Source organism: Sus scrofa, chromosome 13 (genome assembly GCF_054392235.1).
Source record: "Sus scrofa isolate SSC_HxYL_T2T_F1_AM1 chromosome 13, Sscrofa_HxYL_maternal_Yorkshire_Landrace_v2.0, whole genome shotgun sequence".
Taxonomy (NCBI): Eukaryota; Metazoa; Chordata; class Mammalia; order Artiodactyla; family Suidae; genus Sus; species Sus scrofa.
In genome coordinates, this window is record NC_139395.1 from 187,607,576 (window position 1) to 187,633,303 (window position 25,728).

At 34.9% G+C, this 25,728-nt stretch overlaps 1 protein-coding gene across 1 annotated transcript in view; it reads right to left on the bottom strand.

The window, feature by feature from the left end:
- Nucleotides 1–336: 336 nt before the first annotated feature.
- Nucleotides 337–25,728, bottom strand: part of LOC146397805 (uncharacterized) — a 1,134,194-nt gene continuing 1,108,802 nt past the window's right edge. Inside the window, exon 11 of the mRNA XM_084989253.1 lies at nt 337–2,332. The gene's annotated coding sequence lies outside the window, so the exon portion shown is untranslated. The remainder of the gene's footprint in view (nt 2,333–25,728) is intronic.

Sequence of the window (25,728 nt, forward strand, 5' to 3'; positions counted from 1 at the left end):
TCCAACCTAGGAGATGGAGGAAGAAGGGAGTTGGAATACTCGGCTAAGAGCAGATTGGTTATTGCAAAATTTCTTTACAGGTGATGGTTGAGGAGGATGGTGATCAGGCAGATTACATAACTAGTGCTGATCAGGTGATTCCTGATTGGCTGATTAAGACTCCATTTTGGGGAGAACCTAAACTGTAACTAAGTGTGTTGATTTGGTGATGTGGGGCTTGACATAAACAAGTCCATTTGGGGCCTAATTTTTTTTTGTCTTTAGCAGTGTTCTTCCTTCAAGAGATATTAGCTAAGAGAATCGATTTTTATTTATTGGCTCCAGGTGTCTAGAAGGTTTTTGTTTGTTTGTTTGTTTGTTTGGTTTTTTTTTTTTTTTTTTGTCTTTTTAGGGCTGCACCAATGGCATATGGAAGTTCCCAGGCTAGGGGTCGAATTGGAGCTGTAGTCTCTGACCTATGCCACAGCCACAGCAATGCCAGATCCAAGCCGTGTCTGCGACCTATACCACAGCTCAAGGCAATGGTGGATCATTAACTCACTCATTGAGGCCAAGGTTTGAAGCTCGGTCGTCATGGATACTACTCAGATTCATTCCACTGGGCCACGGTGGGAACTCCAGGTGTCTAAAAATTTTAATGGCCCAAAAATGCACCTAACAAATATTTTTAAATGTGCGGATGACTGAAAGAAAAATGTTTTCCATTTTTTGAAAAGCTTTTTCTCTGTTATTTGAATTGTATTGTTTGTAACAGATCAATGATAATTGTTTTAGAAAAAGAAAGCAACACCAAAATATAAATAATTCCAATTGTGTCAGAACAGTAAAATCTAAAGTTTTAAAGAATCTTTTATTGTGAGATGCATCATCTTTTCTTTCCTTCTATTTCTAATGGAAAATAATTTTTTAAATGTCTAAAAATTGACTCCAAATAACTATAAAATGATAAGAGTGAGTCATTAGGCAAGAAAAACATTAATATAAGTGTAAAGTAATTTATTATTGCTTCAGGTTTTTAAAAATACATTTGGAATTGTATCATCTTATTATAAAAGAAGACAATTATAAATCATTTTTCTTCTGTATTAATATAAGTTTTGTCAAAATTTATGTAGATGAGAGCATATATGGCAAAACAACTTTTAGACTTGGATAGCCACCACAACTTTTAAATTTTGCCAGAAGTTTTTAGTGCTAGAAACCACTACTTCAAGGTGCATAAGCCAAAAGCATTCATAATTTTTGTTAAAATTATGCATCTGCCAAACTATTTGCCAGTAAAGGGTAATGCCACATTGCTAAACCTGTATAATATATAGAAAGAATAAAATGTGATTTTTGAATTTTGAAAGACATTAGCAACATTAACAAACATTGTGAGCATGATCCATAGTCTTTGATAGCCACTTGTAAAATATTTTAAGAATTTCTCTGTAGCAAAATATAAACCTCTTATGTTACTCAATTTAATATTATTTGGATTCTTGGATTGAGTGCCATTATGTGACTTATTAGGTTGTTATTTTTAAAAAATCTATCATTAATGATAGACTCACAGCATCTCTTTGCAGCTGATTTTAGAAAAAGCACCCCAGGATATGGCAACTGTTACCTTGAATGGTATTTACTGCTTTCTTAATAATTATGTGTGCACATCATATTTGCATAAGTACCTTGATGACTTCTTCAGTAATCATCAGGTATATATTGTTGGCCTGTTTAAATTGTTTTTCATCTTTATCCAGAAAACCAAAAACTTTAGTCACAAATGAACTTTAAGAGAAGAACAATGAGATACTTATTTCTGTTCTGATCAACCCATTATTGTGTAATTTCCTCAAATGATTTTAGAAAACACTTGAGGGAAATCCTTAAAAATGGTTGAAAACATAATTTGTAGTTCCATTGATTCCATCTTTTGTTATTCTTTAGAATATCAACAAATAACATTTTGCTCTTATTAAATACAATCCATGGTGTTGGTATTACTTGTTTGAACACATTCAAATTTTATATGTCCTTTTTATCCCAAGAAAAAATAAATTCTTATATGAAAAATAAAAAAAAATGTATAAGAGCATGTCTCATTCAACCTGTCCATATACTCTTACTTTCATATTATATTATGGAAAAGAAAAGCACATTAAGAATTACCTTCCGTTAGAATGATAGTTCAACAGGTATTGATGACTAGGGTAGTGTCTAGTGTGTCTTTAGGGTGTGTCCATTTTCAGTGTGCTTTTATCATATTACTAATTCTTCTTGAAAAACCAGAAAATGGGGTCTTTAAGTGATCTCTTAATGAAGATGGGAAGTCTTCTGATCTTCAGTTCTAATAAGAGAATAGTCATTTTAAATCATGTCACTCATAAATTAGTTATAACTATCTTAAATTAGGTAATTTGTAAGTAGTATCTCATTTGAATCTTAAGGCACAGATTTTTAAGTCATATTCATGATAAAGATATGAAAATTCATAGAGTCTTAGTGACATATACAAGGTCATAGTGCTTATTAATTCAGTAATTTCAACATTAATATCATTGTGGTTCTTACCATATCCGGTATTCTACTAAATCACTCATTCTATCAAAATTAGAACAATGCCAAGACACATGCATCTAGTACTTTTATACATGTAATATATTGTGTTTAGACACAGTAAACCTGAAAGTTACAGATAATGTTTATTTTTTAAATTGCTTGAAGTGATATTCCAAAGTTTTATACAAACTGAATAGATCACACTTTGATAAATGGTTGAACCAGAAATAGGATTTGGTTATTTCTGATTGTACAACAAAAGTTTTTTTTGCTGTTCCACGTTTTCTATCAAAGTATGGATCACAAATGTTAACAGAATTTTCTTTTTTTTTTTTTACTGTTCCTTTTTTTTTTTTTTTCTCCCAATACATTATTTTTTTTGCAGCTGTACAGCATGGTGACCCAGTTACACAAACACGTATACATTTTTTCTCACATTATCATGCTCCATCATAAGTGACCAGACATTGTTCCCAGTGCTATACAGCAGGCTGTCATTGCTAATCCATTCCAAAGGCTATAGTCTGCATCTGTTAACCCCAAGCTCCACATCCATCTGATTCCCTCCTCCTCGGCAAACGGAAGTCTATTCTCCATGATTTTATTTTCTGCAGAAAGGTTAATTTGTGCCATATATTAGATTCCTGATATAAGTGATACCATATGGTATTTGTCTTTCTCTTTCTGACTTTAGGATCTCTGTTGCCTTGTTGATTTTTCTGTCTAAAGGATCTGTCCATTGATGTAAGTGGGACATTAAAGTCTCCTACTATGATTGTATTCCCATCAATTTCTCCTTTTATGTCTGTTAGTATTTGCTATAGTTATTTGGGTGCTCCTATATCAGGGGCAAATATATTGGTGATTACAATATCCTCTTCTTGAATGGATCCTTTAGCCATTAAATAGTGTCCTTGTTTGTCTTTCTTTATGGCCTTCGTTTTAAAGTCTGTTTTGTCTGGTATGAGTATTGCAACTCCTGCTTTCTTGTCTTGTCCATTGGCATGAAATATCTTTTCCCATCCCCTCACATCCCGTCTATATGTGTCCCTTGCTCTAAGGTGAGTTTCTTGTAGGCAGCAGATTGAATGTTTTTGCTTTTTTATCCAGTCTGCCACTCTGTGTCTTTGGATTGGAGCATTCGGTCCATTGACATTTAAGGTGATTATTGATAGATGTGTATTTATTGCCACTTTTACACCTTGTTTTCCAGTTGATTCAGTGTTTCTCTTTTCTTCTTTTCTTTTTTTGGTTGGATGGTTTCCATTTATTTTAAGCTTGAGTACTTTTCAGTTTTTGTGAATGTATTGTTCAGTTTTGATTTGTGGTTGCCTTGTTTTTTAAATATGTTAAGCCCTTCCTATATCTGCTTGCTTTAGCCTGATAGTCATATAGGCTCAAACACATCATTAAAATACAAAAAAGGATCTATATTTTATTATTTTCTTTCCCCACATTGCATGATTTTGATGTATTTTTTTTTTAACATCTTCATGTTTAGATCTCTATGCTGGCTGATTTAGGTGATTGCTTTCCAATTGTGGTTTCCTCCATCCTAATTCTTCTTCTTCATTTTTTTTTTTTTTATTAATTTAGAGAAGCCCTTTCAGTATTTCTTTTAAAATGGGTTTAGTATTGCTGTACTCTTTCAGCTTTTGTTTGTTGGAGAAATTCTTACTTCCCCTTCTCTTTTAAATGATATTCTTGCTGGATAGAGTATTCTAGGTTGCAATTTTTTTTTTTTTTTCCTTTCAGCGCTTTAAATATATCTTGCCACTCCCTTCTGGCCTGTAGTGTTTCTGTAGAGAAATCAGCCGATAGCCTTATGGGGGTTCCCTTATAATTAATGCTTTGCTTTTCTCTTGCTGCCTTTAGAATCCTCTCTTTAATTTTTGCAAGTTTTACTATAACATGCCTGGGTGTGGGCCTGTTTGGGTTCAGCTTGTTTGGGGCCCTCTGTGCTTCCTGTATCTTGATATCAGTATGCTTTAGATTTGGAAAGTTTTCAGCCAGACTTTCTTCAAATATATTTTCAATCCCCTTTTCTTTTTCTTTTCTTTCTCGAATTCCTATTTTTGTGTAGACTGGCCCACTTTATATTATCCCATAATGTTTTTTTCATTTGGTTTTGTCTGCTGTCCTGATTAGATGATTTACACAATTCTATCTTCCATGTCACTAATTTGTTCCTCTGCATTATTCATTCTGCTCTTTATTGCCTTGAGCTCAGTTTGTATCTCTGAAAATGAATTTTCTAGTTTTTTTCTTGGCTCCTCCTTGTACTTTCTAGTTCCGTCCTAAAGGAATCCGTGTTGCTGTTCATATCCTCTCTTAATTCCTTCAGTATTTTCAATACCTCCCTTTTGAACTCCAAGTCTGTCAGACTGCAGAGGTCTGTTTCATTGTTGACTGCTTTAGGTGGGTACTCCTGTTCCTTAAACAGGGAGTGGTTTCTGAGCTTCTTCATCTTGCTTGTGTTTTTCTTTTCCTGTGATTTTGGAGAATCCAAACCGTAGTCTTGTAAGGCTACTTCTGTGCAAGTAAATACCCTTTGTATTTTTGGAGGGGTTACTATTTATATTTGGTGTGGGAGTTTGAAGATATGCTGTTTCTTTTTTTCAGTGTGAGCAGGCTCTTGTTCCCATGATGCTCAGTGTGTCTTCAGGGAGAAGGAGGCAAAGGGTAGGGCCAGGAGTCAGTGCCCGGTTGTTGGGCTTTCAGTAGCATCAAGGACCTGCAGGAAGGTGGCACAGGCTGCTCCTAGTTGCAGGGTGCTGGGAAGTGGTAATGAGCTCTAGGTTAGATCTTCAAGTTGACCAGAGCATTTGGCAGTAGCAACAGCAGGAAGCGTGAGTTCCCAGTGCAATGAGAGAAACAACAGCTTGTGTTTGATTGCAGTGCTCTCCTCTGAGGTGATTGGAACTGCAGGGGGTACCCATTCAGGGACCCCTATTGGGAGCAGGCCATGACCATCTCTAGAGTCAGTCCGTGATAACTGTGGTGTTTTGCCCCCACCTCCTGTAGACCATGCATGTAGCAACCCATCTCACTTAGCCCACATAAGAGGTGCTGTACAGGCTGCTCCTAGTTGTAGGATCCTGGGAAGTGTCAGAGAACAGGCATGTGGCTATTGCCTGGAACATTGGGCAGTGGCAGCATCAGGGTGGGTGTGTTCCCAGGGATGTGAGGGCACCAACAGTTGGTATTCGGTCACAATGCCTTCCTCTGTGGTTCCCTTGATGTGAATGGGGCTTCAAGAGGTGTCTGCTCACGGACACTTAGTGGTGGCGAGCCACTCCCATATCTGGAGCCAGAGATCACTGCGGTGCTGTGTCCTCGCCTCCTGTAGACCATGCCAGAAGCACCTTTTCCTGCTTAGGCCGCACAGGAGGTGCTACACAAGCTGCTCCTAGTTGCAGATTCATGGGAAGGGACAGTGATGAAGCATCTGGGCAATGCCCAGAGTGTTGGGCAGTGGCAGCAGTAGGGCAGGTCTGCTCCCAGGTGAGTAAGAGCAACAACAGGTGGTGTTCCGTCACAATGTCCTTCTCTGTGGTGCCCTCTGAGGTGGTTGGTGTTGCAAGTGATTTTTGTTCAGGTATCTCCAATGTCAGTGGGCTACACTCACCTCTGGAATCAGGGATAACTGCAGTGGTTTTCCCCCGCCTCCTGTAGACCATGCAAGAAGCACCCTGTCCCACTTAGCCCACACAGGATGTGCTGCTCCAGCTGCTCCTAGTCTTGGGATGGGACAGTGACCAAGTGTCTGGGCGCCACCTAGGGCGTTTTGCAATGGTAGCTATATGGTGGGTATGTTCCTGGGGAGTGAGAGCAAGACTGTATGGTGCTTGGTTGCAGTGCTCTTTTTCCCTTTTTTGCCAACCCCTGAGGTGACTGGGGTCACAGGTGGGTCCCCTCACAGGCCCCCAGTGGTGGCAAGCCATGCTTCCCCCTGGCCTCTGAGACGACCACTGCTGTCTGCCCCCCCACCCGTAGATCTTGCAAGAGGCACCACATTGCACTTAGTCCCAGTGCCCTCAGCCCACACAAGAGGTGCCTGGCCACTGGTAGCCTGTACAAGAAGCGCACAGTCTCCACTAAACAAGCAAGAGGCTTCTCACCACTGGTAGCCTGCGCCAGAGCTGCCCAGTCCTGTGAGAGCCCGTGGTCACTCACACATGCTCCAACGCAGGGAGTTTCCTATGGTGGTCCTCCCCTCCTCCCTCTGCCCTCCTCATCAATGGTGCCTTGCCTCTCCTGCGGATCCAGACCTTCTCCCAGGTTCCCTCTGCCATGGTGTTCCCCTTCTCAGCCTGTGGCTTACTGCAACTCCGCCTGTGGCGCACTGCTCTGAAGCTCTTCAGGCTGTCCCCACACAGCCAGCCCCAGTCCTCTCCCCAGGACTGACCTCCAGAACGTAAGCCCAGTGCCCAGCCCCTGCCTGAGCATCTCAGGCTGTGATGTCTGGGCTGGTGGTTCAGATGATCTGTGCGGCTCTCACCCTGCTTTGCTGTTCTCAGTCCAGCTGCTGCACTTTCCTTTGTGACTTGGAGGGTCCTCCTACTCGGCTGATCTTTCCGTCAGTTAGTGGCTTCTCAGGATGTGGGTTCCTTTTCTCCTTTACAGCTCCCTCTCGGGAATGCTAGTCCGTCCTGATTTCCTTTTCTCTCTCTTTTTTTCTTTTGTTCTGCCCAGTTATGTCAAGAATTTCTTGCCCTTTTTGGAGGTTTAAGTTCTTCTGCCAGCATTCAGTTGAGATTCTGTGTGAGTTGTTTTACATGTAATGTGCTCTTTTGATATATGCATGGGAGTTGTTGAGAATGACCTCTTAATCCTCCGGCATCTTGCTCCCCACCTCAGAATTTTCTGATTTGTAGTGTACTGGTGCTCAAGATGGTTTATGCAGTAAAAAGTTTTAAAGGAATAGAAAATGCCTATCCATGTCTATCTTTGATGATTAAATAGTGAAGATTTATCAATTTACCTTAATTGTTTACAGATGTTGTGACTTTAATATAATTTTATAAAGACTTTTTTTCTCTTCACAAAGTATTTTTAGGTCTAAAACAGTTTAAAGAAGAGCAAAAGAAACTTCTGAGCTATCTGTCATGCTATTGCTCTTACTGCAGTATATTTTAACTCTAGATTTTGATATTCACAAGAATCATTCAGAATGAGTGAATTAATAAAAGTAATAGGGTTGAGTTTTTTCGCTGTAAATCATCAGCATTTATATCAATATACACTGCTTAAAAGTAGAGATTGATGTTTGTGTAGATATTATTTATTAATAGCCAACATCCAAACTTGTTGTTTCCTTCATATTTTAATGGTGAATAATGAATTAAAGTTTTTTTAAGGTGAAATCAAAGAGAAATGGCTACTTTGCATATCTAAACTGAAATAACTGGTCTTAAAGTTATAAAGAGAAATGCTGTGTTTTTCACAATTACTTTAACCATATATATAACTGTATATATGTATGTGTATATATATATTCTTATTATTAACTATATCTTAGAACTGTTTCTTACTATAAAATTCAAAATAATCTAGATTTTAAATCATTTTCACTTGTATATTAAAGAATTACCATTAAATAATTTTTTAGTTAATTATAGTTAATTAAGGGTGACAGATCAAAAACAAAGCATCTGTTTCCTAAGCAATGTGTTTTTTTTTTTTTTGTATATATAATGATTTTTATTTTTTTCCACTATAGCTGGTTTACAGTGTTCTGTCAATTTTCTACTCTACACCGTGGTGACCTAGTTATACATACATGTATACATTCTTTTTTCTCACATTATCATGCTCCATCATAAGTGACCAGATATAGTTCTCAGCAGGATCTCATCGCTAATCCATTCCCAAGGCAATAGTCTGCATCTGTTAACCCCAAGTTCCCCATCCATCCCACTCACTTCCCTCTCCCTCTCCCTTGGCAACCACAAATTTATTCTCCATGATTTTCTTTTCTGTGGAAAGGTTCATTCGTGCCATATATTAGATTCCAGATATAAATGATATCATATGGTATTTGTGTTTTCTTTAATATTATTTTCATATGTCATTATCAAGGAAAGGTTACATGAAAAAATGATTTAATTAGTTGTAAACTTTAAGCAAATTCTTAATTGTTAACTACAGAAGAAAATGTATTAACAATGTATTTCCAAGTTGTTTTAAATATGCCACAAGTCTGTTTTCAACAGGGTATTCATTTTATGATAGCATATACTTGTAGCTGGACAGCTTAATCTCTTATGAAGTCAATCTGTGACCCTTTGGGTGTTGGTTGGCCTAGAACCTCAAAAGGCCTTTGCATGAAAAGCATATTTTCCCTGTCAGAGAAGATACTGTTAAGTGTAAAATATCAAATGTAAATTACTTTTGTGTATTGGCAAAACATAATATTTGAGACTATTTTGTTACCCCAGTTAAAACGGTTATTTTGTTTTTTACCCATGTATTGTCAGGGGCCAGAGATCTTTGGTTACTTGTGCAATCTTCAGATAGTGAGATAAAGAGGAGTAAAGGAGGTTTATATAGAACAGTGAGTATTTTTGTATTTGTAACCAAATGGAACTTTGTCAGTGGCAACCTTACAATCATTATTTTATAGCCCAAATTTTACAGTGTATTTTAATTATGCAATTGATTTTTAATGGCCTCATTGATTTGTAGAGACAGTGTCCAGAATGCATTGCTTACCTAATCTTTCTCTGAACCCATTCCAGACTAATATTCCTTTAAAAATGGTCTTTTTGACTTTACAATGAGCAGATCTCAGTTATCTGCTACCATTAAGGGAGGATTGAGTTGAAGATGATGATCTTTGTTTGATTTAAATCTCTATAACTTCTCTGATATAACATTTTTATTAACTGAGTTGTTTCACTAGCACTTTCTTCAGAACACTGTGAAAGTATAGTTAATATAATATATTATTTGAGTGTGTTTAACAAGACCCTTCAAATGTTCTTATATATGCTTAAAGACAAGTATGAAAAATAATAACTTCAATTAATATGTAAGAGATAAAGGTGACCTCAATAAATTATAAAAATTCTACTTCAAACTTTTGGAGTTATTTTTGAATAATTAAAATAAGACCTTCCCACCTGTACCCCATTTTTTTTAGACAATACAACCCATCAAATCTTGGTATTGAGATGGAGTTTTCTCTACGGACGGAGATATTATTGGTTTCCTAAGAGACACATGTCCTTCATATATTTCATGTTAATGAGTTGGGTGAGATGACAGGAATCATTTTCGAAAGGGGATCAATTTTGATAAAAATTGAAGCATTATCTTGAAGCATTATCATAAAAGATGTGTTTTCCTGACTGCAATGTGAACTATCATTATTTGAAATACATAATTGATTTAAGCAGAATATGCTTCTTGCCTTCTAATATGAATGACTCAAACTTAAAGGTTAAAACAGATTTTTAAAACATTAAAATACCACACAGTACCTCATAAAGAGAATATTGATGACATCCCATTATGTCATTTTATAGCAATATTTATTAGTCATTTATATCAGAAAAAATAATATAGCTTTATTGCATTTTTCACCTGTATGGTATATGCTGTATTCACACCAGTTTTTCATTTATAGGGAAACATTTATAAGCAAAGTAAATAAATAGTCAACATGAAATGGTCATAATTCTGAAAGATAGAAAGTAATTATGTACATTTAGAAGCAAAACTCAGATGTTCATCATTATGAGATTATGGATTGAGTTAAAATCAAGTATACACACTCATACATATACATATATATAACATCCTCTTTATCCATTTGTGTGTTGATGGACACTTGAGTTGCTTCCATGCCTCAGCAATTGTAAATAATGTTGCCATGAACATGGAGGTGTAGTTTTAATCTGAATTCCAGACTTCAAGTAACATTGAAAAGTCCTGAATTATTTATTTAAAAATAAAAACGCTTTATGGTTTCTGATTATAGAAATAACTATATTCTTATAATGCCTTTGTTTTACTTAATGAGATGTTCTCTTTACTCTGAATCACATATTAAAAGTCTGTGAATATGTTTTACCAAGAATCATCCACTAAAAATGGATGGAATTTCAAATAAGTAGAAACAAGGCAACTTTTTTACTATAGGAGAACATGTGATTAAAGGGAAATAAATTGCAAAAGTAGTTTCATTAGAGTAAGGTAAGACCCATATTCTAGAAATATCTAGAACCAAAATATAATTATTATAAATTCCTTAATTAGTGTTTAAGTGCTTTGAAGAAGACCTGCCCTTATAAATACTGCTATATATGTAGTTAGTATAAAGTACCCAAGTTGTGTTACTAAAATTTGAAGTTTGTTGCATCTAAATTTTAATGAATTTAGGTACCCATAAATATAGTAGAAAAATATTATTTAGTAAAATGAATAAATGATTAATTGTATATTAAAAATTAGAAAAATAGTTGACTTCAATAATCAGTTTAAATTACTTTGTAATCTAAATATAGTGAGCAATTACAATGAATATAAGCACTGATGAAAAAAATGTATTGCTAAGTGCTCATTTGCCTAATGTGATTTTTAAATATATGCTGTTTATATGTACACAAAGATTATATAGTGAAGACTAATTGGCAAAAGAGAACAGTAACTAAAACAGTTCCTTAAAATCAGCTCACACCAAGATACTCTCCTTAAATGGATCTTTAACATAAAATGTATCTTGAAAGTTCGATGCAGGCATAGTATCAACTAGGGCATACTTTAAAAGCTGTAATTGGACTTTATCCCAGAAAAGGCTAAATAAATTGAAATATGTTTTGTATCATTATGCATATTCTTCTGTGATTAAAAATAGCCTTATATTTCTTAGCAGCATGAAAAATTGTCCAACAAGGGAATAATCAAAAAAAGAAGGAAAAGAAGCAATCAAAAGAGAAAGGGGGAGAATTTTAGCATCCTTTAGCAAAGAAAGTAATAAATGACTCATGTGAATAATTTCAAAACTTTGAATAAGCTGCTTGTACCTCCCAGAAGACTTGTGGAAAAAAATTAAAGAAATTTTTTAAACCCTTGAAGAGAACATATAAAACAATTTTCATGTTTTTTTTTTAATCCAGAACATAAAAATGTGAGAAGTACAATATTTACCATGAAAAGTCTTATCTGAGAAACCACTAAAAGAACATGGAAATAGCTTAATATTGCAAGGCTATAGCCCGTGAAATTTCTCTGGTAAACAAAAGATCCTCCCTAACATGTAAATTCATTTTGGTGATGTTCAGTTGAGAAATTACCTTCTCATTTCTATAAAAATTTTGTAAAGTACTGTATTTACACATTACAAAAGAGGTGGAATCTACAATTTAGTATTGTTTCCATGTTTGGTGAAGTGAAATAGGGGTTTTACCACAATTATAGGCTTTTAATTCCTACATTTTAAGTATTTAACCATATGGAAACAAAATAATGTTAATATACTATTAATGGGATCTACCTGATTTTTATATCTTGTAATATTTCTGTGTATAGGGTTAAAATAATAAACTGTAATCAAATAGATCCTAGACTAGCAACACAGATATATAGGTGGGAATAGTTGCTCAATTATGAATGACAACTTATGTATTTCAAAATAATTTTAACATTTTGAATACTTTAAACCTCACTGTTAAAAATAAGGTAAACATTATGAAATCACATTCCACTTTTTTATTATTATTATTTTTAATAGTTATCTCCCCAATACAATTTTTTTTCCACTATACAGCATGGTGACCCAGTTACACATACATGTACACATTCTATTTTCTCACATTACCATGCTCTGTCATAAGTGACTAGACATAGTTCCCAGTGCTACACAGCAGGATCTCATTGCTAATCCATTCCAAAGGCAATAGTTTGTATCTATTAACCCAAAGCACCCAAACCACACCACTCCATCCCCCTCCCCTTTGCAACCATACGTCTATTCTGCAAGTCCATGATTTTCTTTTCTGTGGAAAGGTTCATTTGTGCCATATATTAGATTCCAGATATAAATGATATCATATGGTATTTGTCTTTCTCGTTCTGACTTAGGGCTTCACTCAGTATGAGAGTCTCTAGTTCCATCTATGTTGCTGCAAATGGCATTTTTTCATTCTTTTTTATGGCTAAGTAGTATTCCCTTGTGTGTATATACCATGTCATCCTAATCCAATCGTCTGTCGATGGATACTTAGGTTGTTTCCATGTCTTGGCTATTGTGAATAGTGCTGCGATGAACATAGGGGTACATGTGTCTTTTTTAAGGAAAATTTTGTCCAGATATATGCACAAGAGTGGGATTGCTGGGTCATATGGTAATTCTATGTATAGATGTCTAAGGTAGCTCCATAATGTTCTCCATAGTGGTTGTACAATCTTACATTCCCACCAACAGTGCAGGAGGGTTCCCTTTTCTCCATACCCCCTCTAGCATTTGTTATTTGTGGACATATTAATGATGGCCATTCTGACTGGTGAGAGGTGGTATCTCATGGTAGTTTTGATTTGCATTTCTGTAGTAATCAGTGATGTTGAACATTTTTTCATGTGCTTGTTGGCCATCTGTATATCTTCCCTGGAGAAATGTCTATTCAGGTTTTTGGCAATATTTCCATTGGGTTGTTGGCTTTTTTGCTCTTGAGTTGTATAAGTTGTTTGTATATTTTAGAGATTAAGCCCTTGTCAGTTGCATCATTTGAAACTATTTTCTCTGATTCTGTAAGTTGTCTTTTTGTTTTCTTTTTGGTTTCCTTTGCAGTGTGAAAGCTCGTCAGTTTGATTAGGATCCATTGGTTTATTTTTGCTCTTATTTCTCTTGCTGTGGGAGACTGACCTGAGAAAATATTCATAAGAGTGATGTCAGGGAATGTTTTACCTATGTTCTCTTCCAGAAGTTTGATGGTGTCTCATCTTATCTTTAAGTCTTTCAGCCATTTTGAGTTTATTTTTGTGCATGGTGTGAGGGTGTGTTCTAGTTTCATTGATTTGCATGCAGCTGTCCAGGTTGCCCAAGCAATACTTGCTGAAAACACTGTCTCTTTCCATTTTATGTTCTTGCCTCCTTTGTCAAAGATTAATCAACCATAGGTGTCTGGGTTTATTTCTGGGTTCTCTATTCTGTTCCATTTGTCTGTCTGTCTGTATGTTTTGGTACCAGTACCACCCTGTCTTGATGGCTGTGGCTTTGTAATATTGCCTGAAATCTGGCACAGTTCTGCCTCCAGCTTGGTTTTTGTTCCTCAGAATTGCTTTGCGAATTCTGGGTCTTTTGTGGTTCCATATACGTTTTTGGATTGTTTGTTCTAGTTCTGTGAAAAATGTCATGGGTAATTTGATAGGGATTGCATTGAATCTGTAGATTGCTTTTGGTAGTATGGCCATTTTTACAATATTAATTTTTTCAACCCAGGAGCATGGAATATCTTTCCATTTCTTTACATCTTTAATTTCCTTGATTAATGTTTTATACTTCTCCACATATAAGTCCTTTACCTCCTTGGTCAGGTTTATTCCCAGGGATTTGATTTTTTGGGGTGCCATTTTAAAAGGTATTGTATTTTGCTGTGCAAAAGCTTGTCAGTTTGATTAGGTCCCATTGGTTTATTTTTGCTCTTATTTCTCTTGCTGTGGGAAACTGTCCTGAGAAAACACTTGTAAGGTTGATGTCAGAGAATGTTTTGCCTGTGTTCTCTTCCAGGAGTTTGATGGTGTCTTGTCTTATCTTTAAGTCTTTAAGCCATTTTGAGTTTATTTTCATGCATGATTTTGAGGGTGTGTTCTAGTTTCATTGATTTGCATGCAGCTGTCCAGATTTCCCAGCAATACTTGCTGAAAACACTGTCTCTTTCCATTTTATGTTCTTGCCTCCTTTGTCAAAGATTAATTGACCATAGGTGTCTGGGTTTATTTCTTGGTTCTCTATTCTGTTCCATTGGTTTGTATGTCTGTTTTGGTGAATTGTCTACTAGTTTTAATAGTCCCTTCCTCCCCACACTATTTTTAGCTCCCAGTTCTTTTTTCTTTTTTCTTTTTCTTTTATTTTTTTTTTGTTTTTTGCAGCGACATGGATGGGACTAGAGACTCTCATATTGAGTGAAGTAAGTCCGAAAGAGAAAGACAAATGCCATTTGATATCACTTATACCTGGAATCTAATATATGGCACAAATGAACCTTTGCCCAGAAAAGAAAATCATGGACTTGGAGAAAAGACTTGTGGTTGCCAAGGGGGAGGGGAAGGGAGAGGATGGGTTGGGAACATGGGGTTAATAAATGCAAACTGTTGCCTTTGGAATGGATAAGCAATGAGCTCCTGCTGTGTAGCACTGGGAACTATGTCTAGTCACTTATGATGGTGCATGATAACTTGAGAAAAAAGAGTGTATACATGTATGTGTAAGTGGGTCACCATGCCGTACAGTAGAAAAAAATCATTTTTGGAAAATAACATAAAAAATTAAAAGTATTGTGTTTTTATATTCCTTTTCTAATATTTCATTGTTGGTATACAGAAATGTGACTGTTTTCTGAATATTAATCTTACATCCTGCTACTTTGCTGAATTTGTTGATCAGTTTAAGTAGCTTTTTGGGGCGTCTTTAGGGTTTTCTATATATAGTATTTTGTCATCTGCATAGAGAGACAATTTTTTCTCTTCTCTTCCAATTTGGATATCTTTTATTTCTTTTGTTTGTCTGATTGCTGTGTCTAGGACTTCAATACTATGTTGAATAACAGTGGTGAGAGTGGGCATCCTTGTCTTGTTCCAGAGTTTAGTGGGAAGGCTTTCGGCTTTTCTCCATTGAGTATTATATTTGCTGTGGGTTTGTCATAAATGGCTTTTGTTATGTTAAGGTATGTTCCCTCTATATCCACTTTGGTAAGAGATTTGATCATGAATGGATGTTGGACTTTGCCAAAATTTTTTCTGCATCTATTGAAATGATCATGTGGTTTTTGACTTTTCTTTTGTTAATGTGGTGTATGGCATTGGATGATTTGTGTATGTTGAACCATCCTTGTTAAACTGATTTAAAGCATATTCCTTACTCCAGCCAAGATGGAGAAAGGGATCCATTACAATAGGAAAACACAGATGGAGAAAAATTGTGGCCAATGTTTAACTGAGTCAAATCTGCACATCAGAATGGTGTTACAGAAGGCCCTAATTTCTGGCTAATGGCTATGGAAACAGTAAATAGCAACTGAGAGTGATCTACCACAAGCATATAGTTATGTGTCCTTTCTTCTCTGCTTTTTGCTAATTCTTACACTGGAAGAACTACATCTAGAAAAGAAAAAGAATAGATATCTCAGAGCCTGATTAAATTCTCCCTAACTTTGTACCTTGGAGGAAGCAAACTTTTTTTTTTCTTTTTAAGGCTACACCTGCTGCATACAGGAGTTCTCAGGCTCAGGGTCAAATCGGAGCTATAGCTGCCACCCTATGCCATAGCCACAGCAACTTGAGATCTGAGCTGTGTCTGCAACCTACACCACAGCTCACAGCAATGCCAGATCCTTAGCCCACTGAACAATGCCAGGGATTTAACCTGTGTCCTCAAGGATCCTGGTTGGGATCTTTAACTACTGAGGCATGAAGGGAACTCCTGGAAGCAAACTTTTAAAATTTAGTAGTAATTTCAAATGCCAGTGTGTGGCATTTTAATCATTCAAAGTAAATATGAATGCATGGAATCTTCCACAGGTGTCATTAAAAATTTACAAATTGGAGTTCCCATTCTGACTAGGAACCATGAAGTTGTGGGTTCAAACCCTGGCCTTGCTCAGTGGGTTAAGGATCTGGTGTTGCCATGAGCTGTGGTGTAGGTCACAGATGTGGCTTGGATCCTGAGTTGCTGTGTCTGAGGCATAGGCCAGCAGCTGTAGCTCCAATTGGGTTCCTAGCCTGGGAATCTCCATATGCCACAGGTGCAGCCTTAAAAAGCAAAAAAAAAAAAAAAAAAAAAAAAAAAAAAAAAAAAATTGTGTTATGATCCATTGCTTAGTAGAAATTGCCTTTATAACTCCATGGGCCTTCAATAATGGGGATTCATGTGGTCAGAGGACTGGTGAACCTATGAAAATCTAAAGAGGACCCCAACAACCCACTATTTGAAAGACTACGTTCAAATAGTTTCACTAGGATATCAATTCTAGAGGCAAGGGGAGACAGGCCCTGCAATTCCACAATGGAGCTTTGTCCATTTAAAGTAACATTGCCTCCCAATGTTCATTGTGACACGGTTTACAATAGCCAAGACATGGAAGCAACCTAATTGTCCACCAGCAAAGGAATAGATAAAGAAGATGTGAAATATATAAACAATGGTATGATACTCAGGTGTAAAAGAGTGAATTAATGCCATTTTCACCCAAGTGGATGGACCTAGAGATTATTATACTAAGTAAGACAGATAAAGACAAATATATGCGATCAATTAATATATGGAATATAAGAAAAAATGGATACAAATGAACTTATTTGAATATTGAGAAACTTATTGTTACCATAGGGGACAGATAGAGGGAGGTGAGAGGGATGGATTGGAGGTTTGGGATTGGCATATGCATGCTACGGTATATGGAGTGATTAGCCAGCTGGGACCTTGTGTATAGCACAGAGAACTCTAACCTGTATTCTGTGATAATCTATGTAAGAAAAGAATATGAAAGAGAATGATGATGTGTATACATGTATAACTGAATTACTTTGTACAGTATCACAACATTATAAATCAACTATATATCAATAAAACATTTAAAAATAAAAAATGATTAAGCAGACAAATGTTAGTACTTTTGTTTTTTGAAAATAGCACATAATGATCTCAAATACAAAATATTATCACAGAAATTTGAGTGTATTAAGCCATAGCAGGTAAAACTCAAGTCCTGATCACCTGTTTTTCTGCTTAATTGGTAATAGTTTAGTTATCTTACTAATTTGAAGAACTTCAAGACTTTGAAGCAAGAAAGAAGTATATGAGGTTATATTTTATATCATGACATTAGAACTGAAGTTACAAATTACTCAGGCTTTCGTCCAAAATTTTGGGGAATGTCTTTACATTACTGTCTTACTGCTCTTTTGTTTGAACAAAGATTATGGCACTTTCAACCACATTTTTTTTGAACTTATGGAAGAAATAAGATGAGCTGGAGGAACTTACAGAAGATTAAAAGGATTATTATAAGTAAATATAATAAGTAAAACTTTAGGAAAGCCAGGTGAGAAATCTGCAACGTGGCTTTAGAGGATAATTGGGATGAAATTATATTTAATATAATTAGGCTAATGACCTTTATAAGGGGAAAGCTATAAATATTAAGGCTCAAATTATTAGTCAGATGAGTATTTATTTTAGACCACTAACTTACATTGAAATATACTTGAAATATATAAATACATCATTAAGTTTGATGATGCTTATAATTTTCTGTCACTGTCTTTAATTTTCTATGAAAGGTCCATGGATGTTTTGGCAGAGCTACTGAAAGCCTCTGATGGCAATATTTTTTTAAGTATAATGTTTCAGTCAACTATTAAGAACCTATTTTGAGTATTGAAATAGTCTTTAAATAAGGTGACAGAATAATTGTCAAGTACTGTCTAGTGAAATTTCAGAAATAGTCTCCCCAGCCTTTAATGAACTTTCAAAATCAGAACATCATACACACATCAAGGGGTCACATTGCATAAACACTGTGACTTCTTTACTGTTAATATATTTTGATATTGCTTAATCTTTATAATTTTTTAACCTGAATGGTGTCTGGATTGGGGGAAATCATATTGTAATATTATAGCTAAAATGTCCTCTCTGTGACTAGCAATTACATCATACAAAAGAAATGATTTAAGGGAAAAAAAAAATCACCTCTAAGGCATGAAGCAATTTCCACAAGAAAATACATGGGATGCAATTACTCTCTGGTACCAAGCCTGGACAGCTAGACATTAGGGCTGTAATTGTAGTCCAGAATCTTTCAATGGAGAGGGTTGATTTAGTTGCTTTAAATTAGAGGTGTTCAAATAGTGAAATATCCTTTATTCATTTATTGCCATAGGGATCAGTGCACATGGGAAAGTAAATTATCTGAAATCTAGTTTAGACATTCAGTAGCCAAATTAAATCTATACCAGATTTAGCAAACTACTTGCTTGACTAATACAGTGCAAAGACCCCAGAAAATAAATCTAAGTTTTAGCCTTGTGATACTAAAGTCTAAGAATTTTAATTGGTACTCTATAGAAGAAATACATTCAGTATCAGATTTGCATAAGATTATTTTAGTAATATCTTCTTAGATATTGAGATAGCTAATTTTTTTCTGAGACAATCATTTAAACATTGTTTATTGTTTAGTTTGGGCATTTATTTTGCTTTTAATATCCCATTCCAAATATATTTTCCTCAACTTGGCTTTATCCCAGGGTTTTTTGATGTAAATTTTTAGATAAAATTGTTATACAATAAAAGTCAACCAATTTATAGATTATGAATTTTGACATTCAGAGGTGGCTTTGTAACTATCTCCAAAATCAAGTTATAGACAAGTTACATCTTTCTGCAAATCTCTTTCATGCTGGTTTGGGGGTGAATACATTCCCTGAAATCTAGGAAGCAATGATCTGTTTTCTGTTTCTATAACTTTGTTTTCTTGAATTCCAAATAAATGGAATCATGCAGGATATATACTTTTGAATTGTACTCATTTACTATAACATGCTTGTGTCATTTCTCCTTCTATTTGCATCTGTTAGTAATTGATTCATTTTTGTTTCTGAGTAATATTCCAAAATACAGATATACCATAATTTGGTGATCTCTTGACCAGGTGATGGATATCAGGATTTCTTCAAGTTTTTGTTATGAACAAAACATTCTGTAGAATATAGTTTATTTTTTATGGTTAAATACGTAGGACTGGGATTGCAGAGTTATAAGATATGTGTATATTTTACTTTATAAAACACTGTCAATCTGTTTTCTAAAGTGATCATAGCAAATTTTTTAATCCTATCAACAGTGTATGAGAACACCTTAAATTAGTTGAACCACGTACTTACCAGAGCATAGTGTTTCAGTCTTCTTAATTTTAGCCATTCTAGTGTGAATAATGGTATCTCATTGTGATTTAAATTCCCATTTTCTTAATCACTAATGATGTTGCAACTTTTTAAATTTATTTTTTTTATTTTTATTTTTAGGGCTGCATGTGCAGCTTATGGAAGTTCCCACACTATGGGTCAAGTCGGAGCCACAGCTGCCAATCTATGCCACAGCCACTTGAGATCTGAGCTATGTCTGCAACCTACACCACAACTCATGGCATCCTCATTTTCAGTGTGCCACAGCAAGAACTCCTGCAACTTTTTTTTTTAATTCAAGTGTTGATTTACAATGTTGTGACATATTCTGCTGTGCAGGAAAGTAACTTTTTATATTATTTTCCATTATGGTCTATCAAGGAAATTGGATATAATTCCCTGTGCTATATAGTAGGACCTAACAGTTTATCCATTCTAAATGTAGTAATTTGCATCCACTAACCCCATTCTCCCAATCCCTTCCACTACCTGCCCACTCCCCACCACCACCATGACAGCCACAAATCTGTTCTATAGATAACTGTTTCTGTGTTAGATATGTTCATTTGTGTCATATTTTACATTCCATATATGAGTGATATCATCTAGCATTTGTATTTTTCTCTCTGACTGGCTTCAGTTACTGTGAGAATCTAGTTTCATCCATGTTTCTGTAAATGGTATTATTTCATTATTTTTTAAGACCGAATAGTATTCCATTCTGTATATGTGCCACATCCTCTTAATCCATTCATCTGTGAATGGTACTTTTCATTTGCTTACTGTCTATTATTCTCTCTTTGAAGTGTCAGTTCAATTTTTTCCCATCTTAAATGATTTTTTAAAATTTTTTATTGAATTTTAGAACTTTATATATTCAGTAAACAAACCCTTCATCAGATATATGAATCCAAATATTTTTTCCATTTGTTGTTATATTTTCACTTGTTTGTGTCTTTGGAAGAGCAAAAAAAAGTTAATTTTGGTGAAGTACATTATATCACTTTTTTTCTGTATATCTCATGCTTTTTGTGCTGCCTTCTTCAATTAATCTTTGTCTATTGTGAGGTAACAAGTATTTTCCCTGTTTTCTTATAGTAATGTTATTTATGTTTAAATGTTTAGGTCTATATTCTATAATAAATGTCAGTATTATTTAAAAAAAAAACAAAAGTCAGATATCCAGTTGTTCCAGCACCTTTTGTTGAAAAGACTACCCCTAGTCCATTGAATTACACCACTGATTTCAAAAAATAATTTACCCTATAAATTTTGATTTATTTCTGCATTCTTTTGTGTTCATTGATCTGTATGGCTTTTGGATTTTCTAATACCAATGCTACTGTCTTGATTATTCTAACATAAAAATAAGTTTTTCAAATTGTCTGGTCTTGGAACTTCATTTTATTTTTTGATATTATAAATCCTTTCTTTGTAATATAAATTTTAGAAATAACTTATATATTTCTTCAAATTGAATTTTAGGATTCTGATTGGAACTACTTTGAACCTATAGATAAAATTGGGAAGAATTACAATCTTAGCAATACAAAGTATTCTAATCTATATATCTCCATTAATTATTTGTTAATTATTTCCATTTGTCACTTATAGTATAGAAGTCTTGCATATCTTCTATTAAATTTATATTATTAAAACATTAAAATTCTTTAAAACTGAAATTTTAAGGATTTTCATAACTAATGTTATAGAAAAAATCTTATCTAAGCTTAACTAATGATGTGAAAAATCTGACATGAAGTGATGTGATGATATTTAAGTTTTGATTTTTTTTTATTTTATTGGAGTATAGCCGTCTTACAATATTGGATCTATTTCAGGTGTACAACAAAGTGAATCATATATATATATATATATATATATATATATATATATATATATATCTCCCTTTTCCCCATATAGGTTATTACAAATGATTAAGTAGACCTCCATGTGCTATAGAGTAAGTTCTTATTAATCAACTATTTACCCAGTAGTTTGTATATGTTATTCCCACCCTCCAAATTCTTCCCTCCTTTCAATGGTTTCACCTGTGGTAATATTAATTAGTTTTTGAAATCTGTGAATTTCTTTCTATTTAATAAATAAGTTATTTTGTATACTTTTTATTAGAATCTACATAAAAGCGATACCATGTGACATTTGTCTTTCTCTATCTGACTTACTTCACTCAGTAAGATAATCTCTAGGTTCATCCATGTTGCTAGAAATGGCTTCATTTCATTATTCTTTTATGGCTGAATTATATTCCATGGTATTAATGTCTCACATCTTCTTTATCCATTCCTCTGCTTATGGACACTTATCTAAATGTTATGGACATTTATCTAGCGTCCATGTTTTGGCTATTGTAAATAGTGCTTCAGTGAACATTGGAGTGCATATATCTTTATGATTTATAGTTTTCTCCAGATATATACCCAGGAGTGTGATTGCTGGATAATATGGCAGGTTTTTCTATATTTATTTTTTTAAGGAAGCTCCATACTATATCTTGCATAGCGGTTGTACCAAATTACATTTCTACCAACAGTGTAGGATTGTTGCCTTTTCTTCACACACTCTCCAGCATTTATTGTTTGCAGATTTTTGGATGGTAGCCATTCTGACCAGTGTGACATGATACCTCATTGTAGTTTTGACTTGCATTTCTCTAATAGTGATGTTGAACATCTTTTCATGTATTTTTTTGTCTCTCTGTATGGTTTCTTTGGAGAAATATCTAATTAGATCCTCCGCCCTTTTTTTTTTTTTTTTTTTGTATGTGTGTGTGTAAAGCTCCAGTGATGTCTGTATACTAATCCCTTGTTGGTTGCTTGGGTTGCAAAGATTTTCTCCCATATGTGGGTTGTCTTTTTTTAATGGCTTCCTTTGCTATGCAAAAGCTTTTAAGTTTAATTAGGTCCCATTTGTTAATTTTTGTTTTTATTACTGTTATTTTAGGAGATGGATCTAAAAAGATATCACTGCAATTTATGGCAGAGTGTTCTGACTATGTTTTCCTCTAGGAGTTTTATGGTAGCTGACCTTATCTTTAAGACATTAATCTATTTTGAGTTTATATTTTTGAGTCATGTTAGAGAATGTTCTAATTTCCTTCTTTTACATGTAATTGTTCAGTTTTCTCTGTACTACTTCTTGAAGAGATTGCCTTTCCTCTACTATATATTCTTGCCTCCTTTGTCAATAGATTAGTTGACTATAGGTGCTTGGGTTTATTTTGGGGCTTTCTATGCTGGTCCATTGATCTATATCTCTGTTTTTGTGCCAGTACTGTTTCGATGACTGTAGCTTATAGTATGGTCTGAAGTCAAGGAGCCTGATTCCTGCAGATCCATTTTTCTTTGTCAGAATTTCTTTAGGAGTTCTCGTCGTGGCGCAGTGGTTAACGAATCCGACTAGGAACCATGAGGTTGAGGGTTCGGTCCCTGCCCTTGCTCAGTGGGTTAACGATCTGGCGTTGCCATGAGCTGTGGTGTAGGTTGCAGACGCGGCTCGGATCCCTCGTTGCTGTGGCTCTGGCGTAGGCTGGTGGCTACAGCTCTGATTCGACCCCTAGCCTGGGAACCTCCATATGCCGCGGGAGCGGCCCAAAGAAATAGCAAAAAGACCAAAAAAAGAAAAAAAGAATTTCTTTGGCTATTCAGAGTGTTTTATATTTCCATTTTAAAATATTGTGTTCTAGTTCTTTGAAGAATTCCATTGGTAACCTGCTAGAGATTACATTGAAGCTGTACATTGCCTTGGGTAGTATCGTCATTTTGACAATTTTGATTATTCCAATCCAAGAGCATGGTATGCCTTTCTGTTTTTTTGGTGTCATCTTTGATTTCCTTCATCAGCATCTCATAGTTTTCAGAACACAGGTCTTTTGTCTCTTTAGATAGGTTTATTCCTAGGTATATTTTCATTTTGATGGGATGGTAAATTGGATTATTTCCCTAATTTTTCTTTCTTATGTTTCATTGTTAATAGATAGAAATGCAGTCAATTTAGTCAATTTTTATGTATTAATTGTGTTTCCTGCAACTTTACCAAATTCATTGATGAGATCTAACAAGGACTGCCCCAAGGGAAACTAGTTAATCACAGCCTAACTTTCTGGGATATTATCAGGGCCTTACTGACCAGAGGAAAGGGTAATAGCAAACTCCAGTCATTCTATCAATTCTGTCTGATGTAAGGAGAAAGAAAAAATAACAAACAAAAAATTAAAATAATTGCGATGCTCACAGTCTGGCGGCATCAGTTCACTAAAAGATTGAGACAAAATCATAGTACCATAGAACACTTCCTGTTACCCCATACTTCACTATCACTTTACTAAAGGCCTATTTATAGCAGTTCCTTTTATCTGGCATTTTATGTCTCATTACGAAGAAAAACTTATAAGGCCTACCAAAATAAATTTGGTACCAGTTTGAAAAACCAGAGCAAGCACCAAACCAGATATGGCAGTGATATTGTACTTACTAGACTTGGAATTTAAAACAACTATAATTATTATGCTAAGGGCTATAATGAATGAGGTAGTCAGCATGTAAGAATAGATGGTCAATGTTAGCAGAGACATGAAAATCCTGAAAAAAAAAAAGATCAAAATAGAATTATTAGAGATCAAAAACTCTGTAACAGAAATGACAGCTGTCTTTTATGGGATTATTAGTGGACTAGAAGAGGCTGAGAAAAGAATTTCTGAACCAGAGAATACTTGAAAATTGCAAAGCAAAGAGAACAAAGAATGAATACATAAAAAATATCTAAGGATTGTAGAACAGCTACAGAAGATATAATATATTCTTTTTTTTTTTTTTTGTCTTTATTTTTTGCTATTTCTTTGGGCCGCTCTTGTGGCATATGGAGGTTCCCAGGCTAGGGGTCGAATTGGAGCTGTACCCCCCGGCCTACACCAGAGCCACAGCAACGCGGGATCCGAGCCGCGTCTGCAACCTACACCACAGCTCACAGCAACACCAGATCGTTAACCAAATGAGCAAGGGCAGGGACCGAACCCGCAACCTCATGGTTCCTAGTCGGATTCGTTAACCACTGCGCCACGACAGGAACTCCTATAATATATTCTTAATGGGAAAACCAGAAGGAGAAAAAGAGATAAGATCAAATGGTATTTGAAAAGATAATAGCTGATAATTTCCCCAAATATATATCATATGCCAAATTATGCACCTAGGAAGCTTAGAGAATACCAAATTTGATAAACGCCGGGAAATCCACATCTACAGATATTATTTTCATACTGTAGAAAATTTAAAAATACAGAAAAGTTACAGAAAAAAGAAAAAACAACTTACCTATAGATAAAGAAAAATAATAATTATATCCAACTTCTGAGAAGTCATGGAAAAAAGAGAATGAGGGAAATATTAAAAGTATTGAAAGAGGAGTTCTCATTGTGGTGCAGTGCAAATAAACCGAACTAGTATCTATGAGTATGCAGATTCGACCTTGCTCAGTGGGTCAAGGATCCTGTGTTGCCATGAGCTGTACTGAAGGAAATATACATGGCTCAGATCCCACATTACTACGGCATAGGCTGGCAGCTATAGCTCCAATTAGACCCCTAGCCTGGAACTTCCATATGCCTCAGATGAAGCCCTAAAAGGCAAAAAAAAAAAGAAAAAGAAAAGTGAGAGACAAAGAGCTATGAACATAAAAATTTTATAGCAAGCAAAATTATCTTCGAAAGTAAAGGAGAAATACATATTTTTTCAATCTAAATTTGAGGGAATTTTTGCCTGTAGATGGGCCTTGCAAGAAATTTTAAGTTTTTTAGAGATAAGGAAAATAATACAGTTGAAGAAATTGGATCTATATAAATAAAAGCATTGAAGAAGAAATAAATCAGTAAAGTCAAACAAATAGATTCTTTAAGAGATTCTGTCACTTAAAATATCCATAAAATTATTAAGCCTCTAGATTAAGAAGAGAAGATAGAGGATCCACATTATCAATATCAGAAATGAAATAGGGGACACAATTACAGATCATATGGACATTAAAAGAATAATCAAGGAA